This window comes from Dendrobates tinctorius, unplaced genomic scaffold, assembly GCF_039654945.1.
Source record: "Dendrobates tinctorius isolate UK_male_01 unplaced genomic scaffold, ASM3965494v1 ptg000219l, whole genome shotgun sequence".
NCBI classification, from domain to species: domain Eukaryota; kingdom Metazoa; phylum Chordata; class Amphibia; order Anura; family Dendrobatidae; genus Dendrobates; species Dendrobates tinctorius.
In genome coordinates, this window is record NW_027361886.1 from 1,274,672 (window position 1) to 1,295,428 (window position 20,757).

The window sequence follows — 20,757 nt, forward strand, 5'->3', positions numbered from 1 at the left end:
TTGACAGAGTGATCAATGAGTGGAACAGGCTGCCACGAGAAGTGGTGAGTTCTCCTTCAATGGAAGTCTTCAAACAGCGGCTTGACCGACATCTGTCTGGGATGATTTAGTGAATCCTGCTTTGAGCAGGGGGTTGGACCAGATGGCCCAGGAGGTCCCTTCCAACTCTATGATTCAGAGATGTTTTTGTTTTTTTATTGGTGTCACAGACAAAATCGCCTATACAAGTCTATGAACCTGTGCCAATCACGGACAACACATAGATATCACCAGTGCACAATCCGCATGGTCTGTGATTCACTTTGTAATGTATAGGAGAAGTTTTTAATTAATTTACTTTTTTCATATGTGAAAATCACTAATGAAATACTGATGGTAAAGACCAGGGGCTGGGTGTCAAGTTTGTCTAGGGGGGCAAGCACACATCCCTGGCCCATGTGTAGTGCTATAGAAGTAGCAGAGGTAACTTTTAAAAAACGAGGCTGGACGTGTCATTTTCTTGTTGGGATGCTTGTATTTTTTTGCCTGCAGAATTAATATAAGGGTACGTGCACACAACATCTCTTTCAGGCGGATTGTGGCAGGCACCCCCTCACCTTAAAAAGTGCCGCAAATCTGCCGCTAAACATGACCTTAGTGCACCCGGGGCGGAAAAAAACATGGCACCTTGAGGAAGAAGACTTGAGACGCTTTCCTAAAGCGGCTGTGCCACCTGAAATAACACATTGTGTGTACATGCCTCAGATACGAACACTAAGCTACAGCACCCTGCAACCCTGAATACAAGAATCACTCTAAAGCTACTTTTACACTTAACGCATTTTTTGCGGTCCGTTATTGCGGTCTGTTTTTGTGGGCCATATTGCCACATTTTTTTGTGGTGGGCCGCAAAAAAGTTTGCGGATCTCCATTTTTTTTTCAATTCTATCGAAATAGTATTGGAAAAAAAACTGTCTTTCCGCAAAACCATATCCGCTGCGGATCTGCAGCAGAATCCGCAGCGTGTGCACATAGCCTAAGTGTAAAACCAGCCTAAGGGCCGGTGCAGACGGCCATATATTCTCTCATCTGAGAGAATCGGGCCAATGATGCAACTTACACTCTGATCAAGCTCTGATCCGAGCGTCGGCATAGTGGGGTCCAATTCTGTAGGATGAGAGAATCCGAGAACACTGAGGAAAAGATGGAGAACAAAATATTCTCCACTGTGTCATAAAGTGCAGTCCGATGTTTTCCCCGCACTCATTGAGTTGCATGACCGAATGTGATCGGAATATCAGATCAAACTCGGACATGCAGCCATTGTTCCCTCGGACTGGCTTCATCTGTCTGAGGAAAATATTGAACATGTGCCGGGCCTCATACACTAACATTGGTCCGAGTGAGATCCAATGTTTTTGTTTTCTCACACGCTCGGGCCGATAATACAGCGTCATCACAAGCCCTAAGACTACACGAATAAAAATGTGATCTGGTGACAGAGCCAACTTATTACACCGATACAAATGACAGAATACCAGAACCACGATTACTATACAGAAATGGCAGCAAAGCCAAGCCGACTATATCGATATGAGAACAAAACCAAATCATACGGAAATGATTTGAAAATTGCTGCATTTAAAAAGGATGTGTCATTTTAAGAAAGAGGTAGACGGAGGCATAGGACCACCCCGCCTACCTCGCAAAAAAGCAGATTGAAAAGAAAAAAAAGTGTTTAACCCTATTGTGACGGCACATGTCGCATCTCTCAATTTGAGGTTGGCTCCGGCGGACCCGCCAGCGGCTATTAACTAGTTAAATGCCGCTGTCAAACTCTGACAGAAGCTGTAGTGTTCACTTCTGGCATAACAGGTCCTGTGTTGTGAGGACAGGCTGTAGATGCGGAGACGGTGGACAGCAGAGGAGAGAAGCGCTCACTTGAGCCGGAGGATGGAGAGTAGCGAGTGCCGGTGATTTACCTCTGTGCTCCTCTATCCGGTTACTCCCGGCTCTGCACTGCTCTGCACAGCAGACATCCTCAGCTCCTCACATGCTGTCCTGCTCTACTACTGTGTCCTTCTCCTGCTCTGTCTCCATCTCCCCACTCACACACAGTCCCAGTGATCTCCGATCTCCGGTAACCTGGCACCGTCTCTCGGCTTTTATGGTTGTCTGAGGAGGACAGTGACATATAAAGCCCAAATTTAGTGTACACTCCTGACCTGTGTGATACTGAGCTGTGTATCTAATCATGACCTGTGTGATACTTTCTGCTGAGCCGTGTCTCTTATCCTCTCCTGTATGATACTGTTTGCTGAGCTGTGTATCTAATCCTCTCCTGTGTGATACTGTCTGCTGAGCCGTGTATCTAATCCTATCCTGTGTGATACTTGGCTGTGTATCTAATCCTATCCTGTGTGATACTGTCTGCTGAGCCATGTATCTAATCCTCTCCTGTGTTGCTGTCTGCTGAGCCGTGTATCTAATCCTCTCCTGTGTTTGTCTGCTGAGTCGTGTATCTAATCCTCTCCTGGTATGCTGTCTGCTGAGCCGTGTATCTAATCCTCTCCTGTGTTGCTGTCTGCTGAGCCGTGTATTTAATCCAAACCTTTGTTGCTGTCTGCTGAGCCATGTATCTAATCCTATCCTGTGTTGCTGTCTGCTGAGCCGTGTATCTAATCCTCTCCTGTGTTGCTGTCTGCTGAGCCGTGTATTTAATCCAAACCTTTGTTGCTGTCTGCTGAGCCGTGCATCTAATCCTATCCTGTGTGATACTCTCTGCTGAGCCGTGTATCCTATCCTGTGTGATACTGGGCTGTGTATCTAATCCTATCCTGTGTGTTACTGTCTGCTGAGCCATGTATTATGTGAGAACTATATGTCGACATTATGTGAGAACTATATGACAATATTATGTGTGAACTAGAGTGAGTGCAACAAAATTAATAAAGGGGATGGGGAAACTACAATACCCAGAGAGAAAAAACACAAAAATTGAGCTTGGTTTGAGTTGATACACATGCAGCATATAAATGCATGTTGATATTGGCCATAAAACATAAAACCTACAAAAGACAAAGTGAGCAAAAACCCTGCTGTAACTAAATAAGTAAAAGCAAAAGTGCATCTAAATAATACAGAGTTTTTAGTAATACTGTTTTTGATAGAAAGTAGCATGAAAGCTATCCCACCACGACACAGTAACTGTTCGGGATAGTCCTACACTGTCTAATATTAAACACCTTGCCTTGTGTCAAAGTTGACCTCAATGTGTGAACAAGGGTAGACAAAAGGACTGGGTCCCAAACAGTAGACACCAGTCTGGGGAAGAAGTCTTATATACAATTTCCAGCTCAGGAGAGGGAGGCCACACCCGGGCTTGCGCAGAATGCAAAAATACAATACCCAGAGAGATTAGCAAAATCAGGATTATTTAGTCTAGAAAAAAGACGACTGAGGGGCGATCTAATAACCATGTAAAAGTATATAAGGGGACAAAACAAATATCTCTCCGAGGATCTGTTAATACCAAGGAAGATGACGGTCACAAGGGGGCATTCTCTGCTACTGGAGGAGAGAAGGTTTTTCCACCATCATAGATGAGGATTCTTTACTGTTAGGGCAGTGAGAATCTGGGATTCCTTGCCTGAGGAGATGGTGATGGCAAACTCAGTCGAGAGGTTCAAGAGAGGCCTGGATGTCTTCCTGGAGCGTAACAATATTGTATCTTACAGTGATTAGGTTCTGCAGTAGATTTGGGGATTTATAGTGACGTAATATAGGCTGAACTGGATAGACAAATGTCTTTTTTCGGCCTTGCTAATTATGTGGCGGTATTATGTGTGAACACTATGGCAGAAAGAGACCCCATTGTAGGGTGGTTCTGGCTGAGCACCTACACGGGTCTGGGGTAATATAGGTTGCAGCGCCGCAGTATGACCTACAGTTAGGCGCAGTCATGGGAGGGTTGGTGAGGCAGCTGAAGAGAAGGGTCTCATTTTTATTGTTACTATATGGCTAAATATCCCCCCAGCCTGCTTCCCAGCGTCACCCCAGACTGCGCCTGTCGCCTCGCTTTCACACATCGCCAGGACAGGATGGAGAAAACAGGATCTGAGGAGGGGAATGGGGTCATTAGATGCAAAGTCAGGATCAGAACAGGCCATCAATCAGCAGAAATGTTTCCTGGATTTCTGTGGAGCAGACAAGCAGACGGTCCATCCATGTGTATAAAACACAGCGCTCTATGTACAATCCCTGGCTGCTCCGCTCACTGAACAGGGTGCCCCCCCATAGACCAGCACACTGCACTCCTGAAATACTCTGTGCTTCTGTCACCTTGCTCCCACCACCATATATGTCCCAGAATTCTTGCTGCCTGCCATACTCTGTGACTGTCTACTTGTCAGTATAACTTTGCAGTCACCAACAAAAAGGCTGCTCACTGTGTTCCTAAATGTCATCCTCTCTTATCCCTTAGTAAACACCCAGAAGGGGAGGGGAGGAGTGACATCACACCCATGTCATCAGACTCGGCCCATATCTACTGCAGGGCAGTAATGTGAGCTAGTTGTACACTAGGTTTTTGTCAAATTTCAGTAGCTGCTCCCCCTAGTGTTTAAAAGTGGAAATACCTATCCTTTTTAAAATTATTTTTCATATTTTACTAAATTATAAGCAAATGATATTTTTTAAGAAAATGTAAATATTAATTCTTTACATTTTTTCTATTGCTGGGAAAACTTTTTTTCATGGTTCCTTCCCTTTAAAACCGGGGTTTTCTTTGTGAGCTCCGAAGAACAGATGCAATTAGGAGGGGCATTCCTTTGTATGAGTCTCTTGCGGTTCGTTGAAAAATGGGGTTGTGTTTTTTTCTGTGGTCAAAAGAGGTATTTCATTGGGGTCTGACCTTCTTTACCAAAACACAGAAAGCCCTAGGAAAACTTTTACAACAGGTTGTATGGAGGATAACAACCTGGTTGTATATATCTCCTCTGCGTGTGTAGCTCAGTTTTTTCTTACCTGTGGAAGTGGTTATTGGTCTGAAAACTGAGAAAAAAAATCTATCCTCTTAGATAGTGGGGTGGTCGCCAACATGATGGATGCTCAGTTCTCATGGGACCTTGATCTTGCGTGTAGGACTCTGGTGAAGCCCATCCCCATATGTGCAATTAACTCTGCAACTCTCCGTCAGGGAAATTTTACGCAAGTAGTGCATAATGTGAACCTGCGCATAGGGGCTCTTCACAGGGAGCTCCTTTCTTGTTATATCTTGGAAGGTCTCCCTACTATTGTGTTAGGCTTTTCTTGGCTAACTGTGCATAATCCGGTTATTGACTGGCTGTCCAGAGAAATAGTCAAATTGAGTGATTTCTGCAAAAATTATTGCCTAGGTACCATCATTTCTACTGTTTCCACTATACCCTCTTTTCTGCGTGATTTGGTGGATGTGTTTTCACAAAAGAGGTGCCAGGAACTGCCCCCCCCCACCGTGTGAATGATTGCCCTGAAATCTTGCTCCCTAAGGGAAAATTACCCAGAACCAGATTATACAATCTGTCTGGCCCTGAAAGGTAAGCCATGAAGGATTACATCTCTTAGAGTCTTGCTAAAGGTCCCGTTACATTTAGAGATGCACCAGCGATCCCGACAACGATACGACCCGGTCAGGATCGCTGGTGCATCGCTAAATGGTCACTAGTGAGCTGCCATACAGGCAGATCTCACCAGCGATACAGCGATGCTCGGCGGTTGTTACTTACCTGTCACACGCGGAGATGATGACAACTTCCGCATGTGTCACTCGTCGGCGCCAGCAGGACGCAAGCGAGAAGAAAATGGCCCAGGGCGTTCTCACGCGCTCAGCGATATACAGCGGGGGGGGCGTTCAGAAGTAAATGTCACTTGTAGCGAGATCGCTAGCGATATCGCTGTTGCGTCACAAAATCGGTGACTCTTTAGCGATATCGCTAACGATATCACTGTGTGTAAAAGGCCCTTAAGGGTCATATTAGACGCTCCTCTTCGCCGGTAGCTGTGGGGTGATTCTTTTTTGTTAAAAAGAAACATAAGGGCATTTGTCTCTGTTTATATTTTCGTGAGATAAATCAGATTACTATCCGGGGCCCATATCCCCTCCCACTCATTCCCGATTTATTCAGATTGTTGGAGCAAAATGGTTCTCTAAGCTGGAACTCAGAGGAGCCTGTAGTCTGATTAGGATCAAGGAGAGGAGTGAGTGGAAGACAGCCAGAAGGGCTTTATGAAAACTTGTCATGCCCTTTGGTTTGACTAATGCCTCGCTATTTTCCAACATTTTGTTAACGACATTTTTTGTCACCTTGAGGATAGATTTCTAGTGGTGTATCTTGCCGATATTGTAATATCTTCACCTGATCTCAAGTCACATCAGGTATACGTCCAGCAGGTGTTACAGATTTTACGAGATAATCAACTGCTGTGTCTACAGCAGGTTTCCGGATAGACCCTGATGAGGTCTGTTCAATTCTGGAATGGGATCTGCCAGAAAATCTGAAAGAGTTGCAATGCTTTTTTGGAGTTTGCTAACTACTATCGTAAGTTTATAAAAAATTCTTGTCGATTGTCAAACCCCTCAATGACATGAAAGGTATGGACTTCTCAAGGTGGTCCGACTGCGCCGTCCAGGCATTTTCTTCTTTGAAGAAATGCTTTTCCACTGCTCTTGAACTCCTTCAAACCAATGTTTAATAATCATTTATTGTTGAGGTTGATGCATCTGAGGCGGGGGTCGGGGCTTTGTTGTCTCACGGGTCCATCCCCTGGTAAGTGGCACCCATGTGACTTCTTTTCTTACAAAAATAACCTTAGTTGAAAGGAACTATGATGTAGGCAATAGAGAACTTTTTGCCACGGTTGTCAGGTCCGGACCTCAGTGTGAATGATTTTGTATGGCTGTCTAGCAGAAATATTAAACTGAAAATTCCTTCCTGGAAATTAGGTCCTACATTCATTGGTCCTTACAACATGGTCACCATAATTAATGATAATAATCTTTATTTTTCTATAGCGCTAACATACTCCGCAGCGCTTTACAGTTTGCACACATTATCGGTAACCCTGTGGTCTTTCGTCTTGAGCTTCCTCTAACTCTTAAAAGCCACATTGTTTTCCACAGGTGATTGCTCAAAAAATATAAAGCGCCTGTGGAGCCGTCACCCTTTCTGCCGCCACCGATTGTAGTTGAAGGTAATTTGAACTTCCCGGTGGCAAAATTGTGGATTCTCGTATAGTTGACCGCTCTTTACAATACTTAGTCTGCTCATGAACATACCGCTTCCAGTGCACTATGTGGGCACCGGCATCTGAGGTTAATTCCAGAAAAATAATTCCGTCCTTCCCTAGCTCTTTTGATAGATTGGTATATAGGCATAGGAAATATCAACATGTGTGGGGTCAGTGGTGTGGCTCCAATGTTACTATGCTATCATCTTGTGAATTAGTGGATTCCATTAGTGAATTGATAGGATGATTGCTTTCGCCTAACTAAAAATGGTGTCTTTGTTTAGCTGGAGTTGGACTGAATAAATATGTTACTGGTATTCTAAGTGATTTAGATGTGGCATGTTGTTTCCATGCCTCTGTAAATTGAATCAAATCTTTATAATCTGATTCTTGCCTTAATACATTTGTCGCTGTATATACAAGCCACAGCTGGCATGTCACTCTCCGCAAGGAGAAACCTTACTTGTTAGACCCTAGTCCAGAGCCTCTCACCTTGCCAAATCAGATCTCATACTTTGCACTGACGAGAGCCAACAGCTCGAAACACCGTGTCTGCAAATTGAGATTCTGATTTGGCTTGTATCCTAAGTCATACTACAAGACTCGTTAAAGGGTTGATTGTGACTTGTAGGATCGCTACTACCAATAGGTGGCGCTGTAGAGTAAAAGTCCTCTTTCTTTCTGAAGAGGCAATTTGCATCGCTGTATATAGTATGTTACCTTTATATATTGTATTCGCTGTCTGTTACCATCCTAGATGGTTGATTGTTCTATTCAATATTTGTTTGATATACAGTATATGGTGTGTTGTTGTTCTTTTCTCCTTGAATAAATCAAGTTTAAAAAAATATATTCATATTTATTTAAAAGGAACGAGTGATTGTGCGCCCTTAGGGCGCGCGCTGGGATTACGAACCACGCAATGGGGTGTAACCACGCATTAGACTGACCTCGCAATGGGGTGTAACCACGGTGCAGACTGGCCTATGTGCAGACTAACAGCAAACACAAATACCTGGTGTACCTCTCCTGCCACTCCTACCTTGTGTATGAAAAAGCTCTGTAGTTAATTTTGTTCGGGTACAGTTTTTCGATAGCGTTATCCATGAAGAATGTGCACGGGTAGAGCTTATCCCATAGCTCTATTCCTAAAGGGAATGAACGGGTAGAACTATCTGATAGCGCTATCCCTCAATGTTCCTGAGTGTAAGCTATTTCACATGGTTGAGCGCACTTGGGATCTGCCCCCAAGGCCCTGCCCATGCCCAATGTTTGGTCCGTAGACCGCGGCTAGGAGTTAGTCCCGCTTTTGTTACTTGCTGTCGTGCAGCATTAGATGTTCTATGTGATTCAGTCTTCATTTCCTTTTATCCGGCTTGCAGGAAGATGATATGATGCAGCACAGATGGTTTTAGTTGTCTTTCTGTCACCCTAGCCATAGTTGTTACCCTCTGGATATTATACGGGCATTTTGAAGGCCTGGGTATTTTCCCTTAGACAGATGGTGACACCTTCTCGGGAGATCTTTAAAGACAAACTCTGAGGAAAAGGAGAAAACACATTTATCAGACATCATTAGCACGTTCTATCTCTGTCATCTATTTCATATAAAATTTGGATTTTTCAATGTAACATATCTATCAGAAACATTTTTTGTGCTTGTATGACCCTCACCTCAGTTACTCACCTGGAAATCAGTATAGTTAGTTATTTGGTGAATTATCAAGCCGACGAATCCCATCCACTCAGTTATCATGCCGGTCCTATCCACGATCTGCAGAAGGTAGAAGATAGAGGACGTTACTTCATGGCTGTACTCACCAGTGCATCTGCCATGGAATGAGATGGTAGGACGTCTTGTACACCAAGAGATAATGGTTTACCTTTACACCGGACACTAGTGAATTGTGCAAGATGGTGAAACGTAAACTTACCGTCATACAGTAGCCACTACATAAGTGCTTGTAGTCGATGCACATACTTGCACCCACTGGAAGGACGTGTTAAGAAAAGTACCAAAATCCTATTATTATAGTGTTTCCTATAATAATGACTGAACTATGAAATAATGGTCACAGTGGAGCCCACCTTACACACCTAAACACACTGACTTATCTAGAAAAGGATACTTATCAGCAGAAAAACTATCGTCAGCAAAGTTGCTGCCAATCTAAAGTGGCACATGCACCGACTGCTGAAGGATCTCTTGTACAGGCACACAGATTGACATAAGTTGTAAATGGCAAGAAGACAAAAAGCCATTCCTGCGCCGATCCTGTGCGCTGTAGGATTGATTGTCACCTACAAGAAGAAATATATGACTGTCATCAATACGGTCATCATGGAGATCTGAGAATTTAAGAGCAGGATCCGCCCCACTGTAATATACAGGACTCCAGGTTCTCACCACAGTATATAATCTACTGAACCTGAGATCCTGAGTATTACTGGAGACTTTATATAAAACCTAGTAACTTACCGAAAATACAGCATTAACTATGTTCGCAATGCTCACAATCCATCCATCAATGACAAGGATTTTCTGGCAGATGATATATCGCTTCTCCGATGGCTCAGACTGAATAATCATGAACCTGTACTGGATGTAAGCGATGCCAGCTCCTGAAATAGACAAAGCAAGTTATCAACCAGATATTTCCATGCCACTATGATAGAAAACCTAATCTTAAGAATGCACCAATGAGCTGAAGAGGTTTAGAGATTTAATGGGGTTCTCTGGGCCTTTGATGGCCTATCCTTATATCAAATTGATGGATTATTGAAGGAGCGCCCACATATTTTTCATTGCTTACCAGGCACAGATCCTTACTTTTGATGAGAGTTGTGCCTGGTATTACAGCTGTGTCTCATTTACTTTACTAGGCCTAAGATGCCGAAAGCTTTTGTACCATCAATTACCACTGGCCAACATACAAAACAGTGAAATGGCGGCATGGCCACTTAAATCTGGTAAACAGCGGATTGTCACAGTCAGAACCCACTGATTTGATATTATGGGCTATCAATCTTTTTGTCCCAGAGAATCTTTTGAATGTCATCTCTGAGCAAAGAATTGTGATATCGTCCTATACGATGCAGCATCTACTTACCAAGAATGGAATTAACCGTGAAAATGACCGTGTAGATCACAGATTCTGGGAATGCAACTCCCGTGTGACTGTCAAAGATAAGGAAAATATTGGGAGTAATTAGGACACAAGAGGAGTAATTGTCATGTGTAATCATCCTACATTATATATTCTGACCAGACACAAATTGAAGCAAAGTACATTAGAGGAAAGTTATTAAACTAAATGCAGTGAAAACATCAGATGATTGTTCGTTCAAGTTAGTTTTAAAAAGTTAAAGTTCAAGTTATTTCAATTTTCCCTTATTAAATATAGATATTAAGTAAATAAACATATTTTGTATTGCGCATAGCAAAGTCAAATATTTCAAAATCAAACCAATTTGTAAATACTGCAAAGAGAAAAGAATTGAAACTCCAGAAAAAGATAAAAAAAACAATAAAAGGCCTCATACGGCTAAATCAGTGAGAAATTTGTAACGTTCTGTGTCTCAACAATTAGCAACACAAATGGAGAAATTTTTGCACAACTAAACTAATAAAAAAAAAATAGGACATGATTTTAATTACACAATGAATGGTGTAAAAACAAAACACAGAAAACTACAATAGCGCTTTTTTTCTCTCAGTATCAGTACACTTGAAAAAAAAAGTCTGTGTTCCTTTACATTTTATAGCAAAGTTAATGGTGTCCTTCAAAAATATGACAAAATCTGGCAATACACAATCGCTCAAAAGGCTGCAGCGGGAAGGGGTTAATAATGTACTAATTATAATGCATTAAGAACATTTCAGGAAATATAATATAATTAGAACCTTCCATTACTGTAAGACAAAAACAATATAAAATTGTACTACAGAATCAGGAATCTGTCCCAGTATCCTCTTACCTGATGTACGGATATTTACTGTGCCCTGAGATTATAGTCAGACAGGCACAGACACAGATGCCCAATAGCGTCCACACGGTCCACAAGATCGGCAGAATTTCCAAACCTCGGATCTCCATGATGCAAAGAAAATTAAGTGGAAGCCTCTCTCTCTCCTTCTCCTCTCCTTCCTCTCGCTCTCCTTCTCTCGCTCTCTTTATTCTCTCGCTCTCCTTCTTCTCTCGCTCTCCTCCTTCTCTCGCTCTCACCTCTTTTTATCTCGTCGTAGATTATAAGGCCGAGTATTCTTAGAACCAGATGATGTCACAATGGTTTGTGATGTCATAGTTGATCACCTCATTGTTGCATCATCACTCAGGCAGTATGGATCTGATTGCTGCTTGGTAATGTAGAGGCGTTTCACACTTTCCATATTCTGTCACATATCCAGCACATTGTAGTGTAATAGCTCCTATTATTATATTCATGTAAAAGATTACATACTGTCACCAGATATTTTTTGAGAGGATTTTACGATATTTGACTAATTTTAGCCGGCTTAAGCACAAAGTTTAACCCCTTCACGACCCAGCCTATTTTCACCTTCCTGACCCGGACAATTCTTACAATTCTGACCACTGTCACTTTATGAGGTCATAACTCTGGAACGCTTCAATGGATCCCACTGATTCTGAGTATGTTTTCTTGTGAAAAATTGTACTTTATAATAGCAGTTAAATTTCTTCGATATGACTTGCATTTATTTGTGAAAAAAATGGAAATTTGGCGAAAATTTTGAAAATGTTGCAATTTTCCAACTTTTAATTTTTATGCCCTTAAATCAGAGAGTCAAATTGCACAAGACAGTTAATAAATAACATTTATTCGGTCGTCCATGACAGCACCACCTGAGAGAGGGGATCCGCCCTTTAGGAACAGGATACCTACAGATACAAAAAGGGTGGCACCTCTCCCACGCATCAGTTGGTTTCCTGTTCCTAGAGGACAGGACTCTCTACAGATACGTCCGTCATGGAGTCATCATTGAAATACCCAGGCCGGCTGACCGACCCAGGTAGCGAGGGGGTCTCCTACCTCGGTCAGTGCGGGGTCCCTGGAAGCGCCACGGTGGGGCCGGGTAGGTCACCACGGCAGTGGACGGAGCAGGTGGAGCAGGGGTCCGGTGGATGCTCTCTCCAAAACGCCGGCACCTGGTATGTATGCCCCGGTCCTGCTGCGCTTCCCCAGGCCCGGTCCTCCCGGTCAGTGCTGGCCCCTGGCGGCGCTCATGGCGGCGTGCGCGGGGGGGCTGGGGCATTCCGAGCAGGGGCGCTGCGCGGCTCCTTCGCGCACGCTCCCGCAGGGCTCTGGTGAGCGGCGTAAGTGACGCGGCGGAAGGGGAGGAGCGATAGCGCCGATACCGGAAGTCGGGTGCCGGCCGGCCTCCGGCGCGCGCCGCGGGTGCACGCCTGTCCGGGGGTCGCGCGGCGACCCGGGTGAGCCAAGGGGGCCGGAGCATGGGGGAGGGAGCGCGAAGGCCGGGTGGGTTGTGCTATGGCAGGATACCTGCTGACCGGACACCAGGAGGCCATATAAGGCAGATGGGGACGCCGCTGGGGTGCTTCTGAAGGCCCCAGCAATGGATACAACGGAAGCCCCCTTAGACCAGCAGGACGAGGCGCAGGAGCGCCCGCAAAAACAGGCCACGACAAAACCACATTCGAGTGGCCAGCAGAAAAAACAGAGACGCACTAGCGACCAGAGCCGCGAAAGTTCCTCCAGAAAGGAACCCCTGCCTCCCTCCGTGATCCGGTACCTGCTTCATCTGCATGGGTAAGAGATCTCTGTGAATGTACCCTGATGCAGTGTTCCCTTATGTTTTTTCGCAGGGGAAGAAGGCTACGGGAAAACAGAAGCACAGGGAATGTGCCCTCTGTAGTTCCCCCCTACCAGATGGCCACCCTAAAAAATTATGCCAACCATGCATTCGGCAAACGGTAGGGGTTAATAAAGACAGGGAGTCCAGGGGTAGATTGTCAGGCCCTTATACTCTCCCCCGTTTATGCAGGTAGCGGAAGAGACACCTGACTTCACTTCAAACCTGAGAGAGATGATCAGGGCAGAAATGAAAGTCTTACCTCAAAGAGAACCTTCTAGGAGAAGAGAGGCTAGTGGTTCAGGCTCGGAGACCTCAGTCGCCCCTGGGAAAGGTGACAACTCCTCGGACTCCTCGGCCTCCTCGTCGTCTTCCTCGGATGAAGACTCTAGCCGGTTCTGCTTCCCCTTAGACCAGATGGACAGATTAGTGAAAGCAATACGGTCCACCATGGGGGTAGCGGACAAAAAACGGGAACTCTCAGCACAGGACATAATGTTCGGGGGTCTAGACCCCAAAAAACGCAGAGCTTTTCCATTAAACGATAAGGTTCAGAGCCTAATTGGCAGAGAATGGAAGAGACCGGAAAAAAGGGGCTCTATGCCACCAGCCTTTAAGCGGAGATACCCCTTTGATAACCCGGTAGTAAACAAATGGGATAAAGCCCCGAAACTAGACGCTGCAGTAGCCAAAGCATCTAAAAAATCCGCCATACCATTTGACGATATGGCCTCCTTGAAAGATCCGCTAGACAAAAAAGCGGATTCCTTTCTTAAAGGGACATGGGAGATGTCAGCAGGCGCATTAAGACCAGCGGTAGCTGCCACCTGTACAGCCAGATCCATGATGGTCTGGCTAGATCAGCTAGATTCCGAGCTAAAAGACGGAGCTTCAAGAACATCTATTCGGAAAAGTTTGCCGATCATTCAGAATGCCGCGGCATTTTTAGCCGATGCTTCTGCAGACTCTGCAAGAATGGCGGCTAAAGCCGCAGGGCTATCTAATGCAGCGCGAAGAGCGCTCTGGTTAAAATGCTGGCCAGGAGATATTCAAGCCCGGTCCCGTCTCTGTTCCATTGCTTGCGAGGGGGAGTACCTATTCGGCCCCGTCTTGGACGAATTGTTAGAGAAAGCTGGAGATGACAAAAAGAAATTTCCCAGTCTCCCGAACCCCTCTTACAGACGTCCCTTTACCAGGAAAGGTTTTTTCCGGAGAAGGCCTTTCAGAGATCAGGGCAGATGGGATGAGAAAAAAAGGAAAGGTACAGGATTCATGTTTGGAGGGGGGCGCCAGGAAGGTCCAGCTCGGGATACGAAAAAAGCCGCCCCAATGACTAGTTGCCCCGGTAGGAGGGAGACTAGCTGCCTTCTACCCATCCTGGTCTCTGATCTCTAATAGCAGCTGGATATTGGGGATAATAGCCGTGGGACTATGACTAGAGTTTTCTAGGGTTCCCCTTGATCAATTTAAAATCACCCCACTCAGGTCGTCTGCTTCAGAACAAGCTGCCCTGGAGGCCGAGGTTCATGACCTGTGCGCCAAGAAAATCCTGATAGAGGTTCCAGAGGGAGAATGGGGGAAGGGATTCTACTCTCCTCTGTTCCTGGTCCGCAAACCAGACAGCTCCTTTAGGACAATAATAAACCTTAAGGCCCTCAACAAGTTTTTGGTCATACGTCCTTTTAAAATGGAAACGATTAAATCTGCAATAAAATTGCTGTTCCAAAACTGCTTTATGGTGGTGTTAGATTTAAAAGACGCATACTACCATATACCCATCCATGCAGGCCATCAGCGGTTTCTCAGAGTGGCGGTTCAGTTGGATGGGTCAATTCGACATTTCCAATATGCGGCCCTCCCCTTTGGAGTGGCTGTCGCTCCCCGAGTATTTACTAAAGTAAAAGCGGAGGTCATGGCCCATCTAAGTGAATCGAACATTCTGGTGATTCCCTACCTGGATGATTTTCTTATTGTAGGTAAAACGGCGAATCATTGTTTACAACAGCTACAAAAGGCAATGTCTGCCCTAGAACGGTTAGGATGGTTGCTGAACGTCAAAAAGTCTCGGTTGCAACCAATGAAAGTCCAACAATTCTTGGGCCTAACCCTGGATTCTGAGAAACAGGAATGCTGTCTGCCTCCGGAGAAGCTTGTTCGCCTCCATTATCAGATCCTTAACGCCTCCAATAACCCCACTATGTCCCTCAGGAAAGCCATGTCCCTTCTAGGCTCTCTTTCAGCCTGTATCCCGGCAGTCCAGTGGGCCCAGTTTCATGCAAGGAAACTACAGAACGAGGTCTTATTACATCAAAAAGTCCTTGGGGTTTACTTGGAGGGTCAGCTAACCTTGTCCCGTAACACAAGGGAGTCCCTAGAGTGGTGGTTAGACAAGGATAACTTGTCTAAAGGGGTGCCCTGGGAGTATAACGTAACCCGCATAGTCACCACAGATGCTAGTCCTTACGGTTGGGGAGCTCATATGGGTGAAATATTAGTCCAGGACCAATGGCAACATGATCAGTTAGGAATGTCATCTAACCTAAAAGAATTGACAGCAGTAGAACAGGCGGCTAAAAAGCTCCTTGTGTATCTACAGGGCCATCATGTGCGAGTGTTCTCCGACAATCAGGTCACCGTGGCATATATCAATCACCAAGGCGGGACCCGTTCCAGACCCCTGATGATTGTAGCAGAGCGGTTGTTCCAACTAGCAGAACAATACTTTCTATCTTTAACAGCGTTGCATATAAAAGGAAGAGACAACATCACGGCAGACTTTTTAAGCCGCAATCAGCTATGGCAAGGGGAATGGTCCCTAAACACCTCCATATTCAATCTGATTGTTCAAAGGTGGGGATATCCAGAGGTAGACCTCTTCGCCACCAGAGACAACAGACAATTGAAACAATTCTGCTCCCTAAATCCCAGAGAGAATCCTCTGGCGGTAGATGCCTTCCTGATAAAGTGGGACTGCAGACTAGCCTATGCCTTTCCTCCCCTTTCTCTTCTACCCCTAGTGATGAGGAAAATCAGGAAAGACAGATCGAGGGTTATAGTCATCGCTCCGTTTTGGCCCAGGAGAGCATGGTTCTCATGCCTCAGGACCATGTCAGTGTCCTATCCTTGGGTTCTGCCGGACATCCCGGATCTCCTGTCCCAGGGCCCAGTCTTCCATCCGCAGGTGGCTGGCCTACATCTGACGGCGTGGAGTTTGAACGGTCATTATTAGAAGAGAAGGGCTTCTCCGCAGACCTAATTAACACCCTACTTAAGAGTAGAAAAATCATTACCACAAAAATTTATGTCAGAATTTGGAAAAAATTCCTTCAAAACTCAGGAATAGTCGCTGGGGATTCAGCGCCTATAATGCAGATATTAGAGTTCCTACAAAAAGGTCTGGACATGGGGCTCTCTACCAGTACCCTTAAAGTACAAGTGTCAGCCTTGGGGGCCCTGTTTAGCTGTAACATCGCTGGTAATTATTGGGTAAGCAGGTTCATTAAGGCGGCAGGTAGATCCAGGCCAATAATGAAGGATAGATTCATGCCGTGGGACTTGAACCTAGTCCTCACTGCTATGACGGAGACCCCATTCGAACCTATCTCGTCGGCTTCCCTAAAAAATCTGTCCCTCAAGGTAGCCTTCCTGGTAGCTCTAACATCAGCCCACAGAATAAGCGATATCCAGGCTTTATCTAGGTGTCCTCCTTATTTACAGTTCAAAGAGGATAGGGTAATACTTAGACCTGATCCAGCGTACTTGCCGAAGGTAGTTTCTAGTTTCCATAGGACACAGGAAATAGTTCTTCCATCCTTCCTCCCTAATCCAACTAACGAGAAGGAAAAGAAACTACACACCCTGGATGTCAGGAGAGGCCTCATAGAATATCTGACAGTCACCGATCCCTGGAAGAAAGATAATGCCCTATTTATCTCTCATCAAGGCCCCAGAAAAGGTTGTAGGACATCAAAAAATACATTAGCCAGATGGATTAGAGAGGCAATTTCAATAGCATACACCTCAAAGGGCAGGTCGCCACCCGGGAAGCTGAGGGCGCATTCCACCAGGGCCATGGCGACCTCATGGGCCGAAAGATCAGAAGTCTCCATTGACCAGATATGTAAGGCGGCTACTTGGTCCTCTCCGAGCACTTTTTATAGTCATTATAGGCTAGACCTGGGTGCTTCCACAGACCTCTCTTTTGGTATAAGGGTGCTGCAGGCTGTAGTCCCTCCCTAAAGCTGATGTTACTCTCTGTAAATCTCTCAGGTGGTGCTGTCATGGACGACCGAACAAAGTCTTAGTTACTCACCGGTTAACGGTATTTTTCGGAGTCCATGACAGCACCCGTATATTCCCTCCCTTAGTTTAATTGGGGTGTGCACGTCTATTTCTTGTATATGCTCACTGGTGATAAAAGTTTATAAATTGTAAAGAATACTGTACATAAATCATGCATTAACCTTGGAAATCCTCTTGTGCTCTGTAATCCAACTGATGCGTGGGAGAGGTGCCACCCTTTTTGTATCTGTAGGTTTCCTGTTCCTAAAGGGCGGATCCCCTCTCTCAGGTGGTGCTGTCATGGACTCCGAAAAATACTGTTAACCGGTGAGTAACTAAGACTTTCCCACATGTCTACTTTACATCAGCACAATTTTGGAACCAAAGTTTTTTTTTGCAGGGAAGTTATAAGGGTTAAAATTTGACCAGCAATTTATCATTTTTTCAACAAATTTTACAACACCATTTTTTTAGAGACCACATAACATTTGAAGTGACTTTGTGGGGTGTACATGACAGAAAATACCCAAAAGTGACACCATTCTAAAAACTGCACCCCTCATAGTGCTCAAAACCACATTCAAGAAGTTTATTAACCCTTCAGGTGCTTCACATGAATTTTTGGAAAGTGTAAGGAAAAAAATGTTCATTTAGACCTAATTTTTTTTACTTTTGCAAGGGTAACAGGAGAAAATGGACCATATATTTTGTTGTGCAATTTCTCCTAAGCATGCCGATACCCCATATGTGGGGGAAATCTACTGTTTGGGCGCACGGCAGGGCTCAGAAGGGAAGGAGCGCCATTTGACTTTCTGAATATAAAGTTTGATGGAATAATTAGCAGACGTCATGCCGTGTTTGAAGAGCCCCTGATGCGCCTAAACAGGGGAAACCCTCCACAAGTGACACCATTTTGGAATCTAGACCCTTTAGGAAACTTATCTAGATGTGTATTGAGCACCTTAAACCGATAGGTGCTTCACAGAAGTTTATAGCGTAGAGCCGTGGAAATAAAAAAATCACATTTTTCCCAAATAAATCTTTTTAGCTCCATATTTTGCATTTTCATAAGGGTAACAGGAGAAATTACTTCATGCAATTTGTTCTGCAAATTCTCCTGAGTACACCGATACCCCATATGTGGGGGATAACCACTGTTTCGGCGCACGGCAGGGATTTTTATTGCAAAAGCTAGTTTTTGCATCACCATATTTTGAGACCTACAATTTTTCCATATTTCGGCCGACAGAGTCATGTGAGGTCTTGTTTTTTGTGGTATGAGCTGACGTTTTTATTGGTACCTTTTTCGGGCACATGACGATTTTTGGAATTTTTTTTCGCATGTGGTAAAATTGGTAAGGCAGCTTTATTCTTCGGGTCAGTACGATTACAGCAATACCTCATTTATATAATTTTTTTTATGTTTTGACGCTTTTACATAATAAAAACAATTTTATAGAAAAAATTATTTTTTTTGCATCGTTTTTTTCTGAGAGCTATAACTTTTTTATTTTTCTGCTGATGGAGCTGTATGGCAGCTTATTTTTTTCATGATAAGATGATGTTTTCAGCAGTACAATTTTTATTTACATCTGTCTTTTTGATCGCATGTTATTACACTTTTTTTCAACGGCAGGATGATAAAGCATTGCTTTCTGCCTTGTTTTTTATTTATTTTTTTACGGTGTTCACTGAAGGGGTTAACTAGTTGGACAGTTTTATAGAGCAGGTCATTTCGGATGTGGCAATTCCAAATATGTGTACTTTTATTGTTTTTTTATTTGCATAAATAAATGTATTTATTGGTAAAGTATTTAATTTTTTCTTTATTTGGGGATTTTAAAAAAATATTTTTACACATTATAATTTTTTTTTTACTTTATTACATTGTCCCAGTATGAAATATAGGAAAAGGATAAGGGGAAGGTCAGCTCACCTAGTCTCAATTACTGTCCATAGTTCCCATGTGCATGAAGCCGCTTGCATCACAGCGTTGTCAGAAACAAAGGCATGAGGAAAGGATCTCCAGCGTTGGATCAATAGTTAAAATGTAAACATTTATTTGAAAAATGAAAACAAAATAAAGGAAATGTACACAAAATTAATGGATATAGGAGCAGATGGGGTCTCAGGTGGATTAAACCAACGTGTTTCGACCTAGCCGGTATTATTCATGGTCATTTAAATTTTTATTATTTTGTTAGTATTTTTTTAAATCCACCTTTGGCTTCCAACACTGCGTTAATCCTTCTGGGCATGTTATTGATCAGATTCAAACATGTCTTGATCAAAATCAGATCCCAGGTCTCTTCTACACAACTTCTTCTTTCCGAAGTTGGTGCATACTGGTTGACACACTTGGGTATGTTTGCAGTTTGTTCTTCAACTCTACCCATAAGTGTTCGATTGGGTTGAGGTCTGGGGACTGTGGGGAACAACCCAGCACCTCTACTTCATTGTCATTGTACCATTTCTTTGCCAATCTCGACGTATGCTTTGTGTCATTGTCCTACTGGGATACTATGGCTTCATATTCAAAGACAAAGTACTGGAGTGTACAAAGTAGCTTGTCTTGTAGTATACTCACATGTAGCTCAGCATTGATACCACCATTGATCCTGGTCAAGTATCCAATGCCTTTGACTATTGAGCAACCCTATTGTCATGGTTAGGACATGGTTACTGTCCTGTTCTCACAGGGTTAACTTTTGCCAGCCTCTCTTTGGATCTGGGAGGGGTATTTATACTCACTCCAAACTAGCATTCTCTGTCAGTTATACTGCTTTTCTGGTGTGCCTGACCCCTGGTGTGCGTGTACTCTGCGTTGTTTGTTTTCTTCCCGTGTATTACCCGGCTTGTTCCTTCACTCTGTACTCTGTCTCTCGTTTTGGTACCATTGTCTTTTCTGGTTCGGACCCCCTGGCTTGGCTATCATTACTCCGTTACAGTTTACCCCTATTGTACTGTCTAATGCCCGTTCTGGTTTCTATTGCTACGTCCTGACTATCCATTCTGTCTAATCCTTTGGTACTGTATTGCTATCTCGTCCTTTGACCTCGGCTTGATCTGGTTTCTGTCTCTGTCTATGCCCCTTGGTAACATTGTCCTGTAGCTACCTTTCTAGGAGTTTCCCTGCAGCTCCTAGCTCTGTGGAGCTTAGGACACGCCCCCAGCAGTCACGTGATTCAGGTCCTGGAGCATGCACTGTCACCACTGCTGCCCACTCTGCAGGTATCTTTGTGCACAGTCTTTGTACTCAGGACATGCGCTCTGGCTCAGTGAGCAAGTGCAGTGCGGTGTTCCTGACATTATAACTGACCGTTTCAGTTTTTTTTTCCTCTGAAGAGAAAAAAAAGTGTGTGCTATCCTCATGGATCCCATACAAGCCTTGGCTGATC